Source organism: Nicotiana tomentosiformis, chromosome 3, assembly GCF_000390325.3.
Source record: "Nicotiana tomentosiformis chromosome 3, ASM39032v3, whole genome shotgun sequence".
Lineage (NCBI taxonomy): Eukaryota > Viridiplantae > Streptophyta > Magnoliopsida > Solanales > Solanaceae > Nicotiana > Nicotiana tomentosiformis.
In genome coordinates, this window is record NC_090814.1 from 34,833,536 (window position 1) to 34,839,748 (window position 6,213).

Below are 6,213 nucleotides of genomic sequence, written 5' to 3' on the forward strand. Positions count from 1 at the left end.
CGATGCACGCCCATACGCCCGTCACCTAGCATGTGTGTCACCTCAATACCAACCGCATAACACGTATTTCAGGGATTCATACCCTCAGAACCAAGTTTAGAAGTGTTTCTTACCTCAAACCGCACAAATCTCTACTCCAACAAGCCCTTGCCTCGCGAATCAGCCTCTGAATGACTCAAATCTAGCAACAAACAACTTAATATAATCAATACAAGCTATTGGAATCCATTCCATACGATAAAGCTAAATTCTTTAACCAAAGTCAAAAGTTAACCCAAAAGTCAATCTCGTGCACACAACTCGAAATCCAACAAAATTAACAAAATCCGAACTCCCCTTCAATAACGAGTCAACCATACCAAAATTACTCAATTCCTATCTCAACTCGACCTTCAAATCCTCAAATTATGGTGTATGAAGTTTCACCAATTTTTCCTATCCATAAGACTAACTAAATGAAAAAACAATGATAGATTCATGTGTAACAACAAAAACCGAGTTAGAATCACTTACCCCAATCAACTCTTTCAAAATCCTTTCAATAATGCCCAAAATCTGAGGTCTCTAGCTCAAAATATGAAAAATGCGGAAAGTGCCTCATGTTCACAAAGCACAAAATTAAACTGCCCAAAAATCCTCTTGCGCCAACGTGAAGGACCCATCGCGAACGCGGAGGCTTAAGGCCTGGTGCCAAAGCCGACCTCATCCTTCTACGCGAAAGAGAGCACACCCTCACAATCGCGATGCTCAATATCCCTTCACCTTCGCGAATGTGTGGCCCTTATCTTGACCGCGAAGAGCAAACTTCACCTGCCCCGACAAAAGGGACGTTAGTACATGTCGAATAGTACTAGTATGAAAACCAAACCCCAATTTAAGAACTTGGAAATACAATATGAACATGATGAACCGGGGCGACAATAGAATAGCATAGATAGCCGGTTAAACAAAAACAAGCTTATCAAGAGTTGTCATTAACATTTATAGAATTCAAGATGAGATCCTCTGTAACCATTTCCACACAAAGCGGCCCCGCCGCCTCACCCCAATGTATGTAGGTGGAGGTGTAAACACAATACCAAAACTTTACTAAAGTGGCCCTGCCGCCTGACACCAATGTATGCGGGTGGAGGTGTAAACACAATACCCATTTTCACACAAAGCGGCAGCGCCGCCTCACCCCAATATATGCGGGTGGAAATGCATCAACGATACTAATACCTATACAAAGCGGCCATGCTGCCTCAACTCAATATATATATGTGGGTGGTGGTGCAACAACAAAACCAAATTCATACACAAAGCGGCCCTGCTGCCTCACCCCAATATATGCGGGTGGAGGTATAACCCTAATCAAGATCTCTACACAATTTGGCTAAATAGTTTTTCACATAAATCAAGACTTGGAATCATAACACGTAGATACACAATCCATAGTTTGGAACACATCCTCAATTTATAATACAATATCATGAGAGCATTTGAAACATAAATTAAACATATATCATTGTCACAAAACTTATTCGGAATACTCAACTTGTAATAAATATCTTGGAACTTACAAGGATATTGGGGTTCCAATTCTTAAAGAAGAGTTTAGCCAACATACCTCAATTTAGCTTCCTTAAACTCTAAAATGTTCCGAAATTCTTAGCAACTTCAATCTATTTTAGAAATATAACAAATTGAACCAAAATTAGGAAGATGATCATGGTTCTAGCTCATTTGAATATTTTATCAAGCACTAGGTAGCTAAAGACGGTCTGGGCCAAATCTGAGCCACCTCAATCTTCTTGGGATCAACTTTAATCCCCTCACCGAACACTACGTGCCGTAAGAACACCACCGAACTGAGCCAAAACTCACACATGGAGAACTTAGCATAAAGCCTCTCCTACCTCAATGTCTCTAGTATAATCCACAGATGTTGTGCATGCTCTTCCTAGCTATGTGAGTACACCAAAATATCATCAATAAATACTATGACAAAGAATCAAGATATGGCTGGAATACACTGTTGATCAGATGCATGAATATTGCTGGGGCATTAGGCAGCCCAAAAGACATCACAATGAACTTATAGTGATCGTAACGGGTCCTGGATGCCGTCTTCAGAATATCCGAGTCCCGAATCTTCAACTGGTGATACCCCGACCTCAAATAAATCTTAGAGAACACTCTAGCTCCCTGAAGCTGGTCAAATAGGTCATCAATGTGTGGCAAAGGATACTTGTTCTTTATTTAACTTTGTTCACCTGCCTATAATCAATGCACATCCGCATAGTGCCATCCTTCTTCTTCACAAACAGAACTGGTGCATCCTAAGGCAACACACTAGGCCTAATGAACCTCTTATCAAGAAGCTCCTGAAGCTGCTCTTAAATGAGTTGAGTGCCCGACACCAAATCAATACCTAAAACAATTTCCCTGTCGGGCGGCATGGCCGGTAGGTCTTCAGGAAGCACATCCGAAAAATCTCGCACTATCAGAACAGAGCCAATGGTAGGAGTATCAGCACCAACATCCCTCACAAAGGCAAAATATGAGTAACACCCCTTCCCAACCATCCGTTGGGCCTTCAGATATGAAATCACCCTACTAGGAACATAGTCCAGATAACCTCTCCACTCGATCCTAGGTTACCCTGGCATCGCCAATGTCACAGTCCTAGCGTGACAATCCAGAATAGCATGACATGGGGATAACCAATCCATGCCAGAATCATGTCAAAATTAACCATACTAAGTATTAAGAGATCAAATCTAGTCTACAATTCCCCAATGGTCACCACACACGACTGATACACATGGTCCACAGTGATAGAATCGCCCGCCGGCATAGATACATGAACAAGAAAAACTAAGGACTCATGGGGCATGTCTAAATAACGAGAAAAATATGATGATACATATGAATAAGTGGAACCAGGGTCAAATAATATGGACGTATCCCTGTGTTATACTGAGAAAATACCTGTGATCACTGCGTCTGAAGCAACAACCTTTGGCCTGGTAGGGAAAGCATAGCATCCAACCTGACTGCCACCTGATTGGCCTCCCCCTCTAGGGCAATCTCTAGCTGCCTAAGCCTCACCCCGAGCTAGCTTAGTGGGTGGTGAAGTAACTGGTGAAGAAGTCATAACCTGACCCCTCTACTGAACTGGACCTCCCAAGAGACGGGGACAATACCTCCTCACATGTCCAAACTCCCCACACTCGTAGCAACTCCGATCCGTCAATGGTGGTAGAGACTGAATTAGACCTCGAGAACTATAATAGCTACTAGTACGACCTAGTACAGATGAGCCCTACACTGATAAAGCACGAGATAAACTCTAAGCTATGAGGGCACTGAGAGATGACTGGCCCAGACGAGCACTGTATGAACCATGGCTAGGTGACGCACCACGATGAACCGGATGAGCCATCTGAGTGTCACGCCCCGAACTCGAGGAGCGCGACTGGCGCTCAACCGAGTGAACCCATTCGAGCAAGCCTAAGGTACATCAACCTCTCATCATAACTCATGCATGATTTATCAAAACATAATTAGATCATGACTTTCATATTGAATACATTTGGCTCAATGGCCCATAATATATATTTGTTTCTCTCGTGATGGGTACAAAGCTTCATAAATATCTGTAAACATAAATACATGACGAAACTCAAAACTTAAGTACATGACCCACAGTGTACATGGAGAATCTATGATAATAGATACCTAAGTATATAAAATCAACTAGACTCGAATGCCCACTGAAATTGTAGCGGGCTCACCATAATCTGATGCACAAAAGATCCTTACCAAAGATCCATATCATCCTATAAAAGTATACCTGCATCCATTAAAAGATGCAGTACCTCCGGCAAAAGGTACGTGAGTACATGTGGAATAGTACTCGCATTCAAGGCAATTAAATAAATCATATGAAAATACAGTAATTCAAATAAGAGGCAAATAAAGTACATTAAGAACTACGAAATCCCATAGATTCACATTTCAAGTCTCGTTATGCTTAAATCATTTTAAACTTCGTTTAGGATTAACTGAGCCATATGAACTATGCGTGGAATACATAATATAATGTAATTGAAACAACATGTACTAACAAGGCCAATGAAAATGGCACGTAATATCTGCGTTAACAATGCGTCTCACTAGACCGTCCATATCTCTCTCTTATCTTACACCTATGCAATTCATAGACTATCCTTAGGGTTCACATGTCATATTAAACACTTATGTCTTGCATAGACCATTCATAGGATTCCATAGACAATACACCAATGTATTTCATAGACCGTTCATACTATTCCATAGACAATACACCTATGTGTTTCATAAATCATTCATAGGATTCACATATACCATACAATAAACATGTGCATTTCATAGACTGTTCACAGTGTTTACTTACACAATACGTCTGTGCGTTTCATAGACCGTTCACAGTGTTTACTTACACAATACACTTGTGCGTTTCATAGACTGTTCACAGTGTTTACTTACACAATACACATGTGCGTTTCATAGACCGTTCACAATGTTTACTTACACAATACACTTGTGTATTTCATAGACCGTTCACAGTGTTTACTTACACAATAAACTTGTGTGTTTTATAGACTGTTCACAGTGTTTACTTACACAATACACCTATGCGTTTCATACACCGTTTACAGTGTTTACTTACACAATACACTTGTGCGTTTCATAGACTGTTCACAGTGTTTACTTACACAATACACCTGTCCATTTCATAGACCATTCACAGTGTTTACTTACACAATACATATGTGCGTTCCATAGACCGTTTAATGTATTTACTTATACAATACACTTGTGCGTTTCATAGACCGTTCACAGTGTTTACTTACACAATACACATATGCGTTTCATAGACCGTTCACAGTATTTACTTACACAATACACTTGTGCGTTTCATAGACTGCTCATGGTGTTTACTTACCCAATACACTTGTGTGTTTCGTAGACCGTTCACAGTGTTTACTTATACAATACACTTTTGCATTTCATAGACCGTTCACGGTGTTTACTTTCAGAATACACCTGTGCGTTTCATAGACCGTTTACAGTGTTTACTTACACAATACACCTGTGCATTTCATAGACCGTTCACAGTGTTTACTTACACAATACACCTGTGCGTTTAATAGACCGTTCCTAGTGTTTACTTACACAATATACTTGTGTATTTCATAGACCGTTCGTAGTGTTTACTTACATAATACAAATGTGCGTTTCATAGACCGTTCACAGGATTCACCTATCATATACCTATGCGTTTCATAGCCCATCCATAAGGTTCATAACACATCATTATGCATATAACCATATATAAACTCAAAGCGACATGATTAATATTACATTAAGGTCGTAAGTTCCCGAATCATTGGAACACTTCATGTTCATGCTCATCATGGAGAAACATAGCACATTACATTAGCACATGCATGGTGAATCAATAAATTAATTTCAATGGCACATGAGCCCAATGTCTTTTCTTAAGGTTCATCATTATTTGGCATAGGACATCTCCCTTTCATCTTAATATTCACTCACTTGACATATTGAGGTCATTAGATAAGTTCATGATTCTTGAGGATTTAACATCGAAGTCATTAACATACATTATTTTAGAAGCATACAACTATAGTTGAAACCATTGGGACATACAACACCTCATAATTCTCATTTAGGCAAACATCCACATTTCATGTTCATACTATCACACCATTAGTACTTTTAATTACTTACAACATCATTATTTCATTGGCTCCCTTTTTGCCATACATATTATTCTTCATTCATGGCATGATGGTCGTATCTTATATTCCATACTTTCCTTTCATTACTTTCAAGACTCATCATCGTAAACATAAACATAGAGAATATTCTTAAAGTCCTTTACCCAAAAGGGCAATACACAATTTCAACTCATCAATATGTAAATGCTTAAAACGCATTGGAATACTTACTAAGCGTAGCATTAGTTACGGACATGACTTGAGTGCATAAGCTTTTGGATGATTCTATTTTCGGAGTCAATTTGCAATTATTGAATCAAGGGTCATTTCATAATATTTCACACATTATTTCATTTCATTGGCTCTATTGGCCACAATCATAACTTTCATTATTGGCACGGTGTCTACACTTTATATCCCCAGCTCACTACTTTCACTTTCA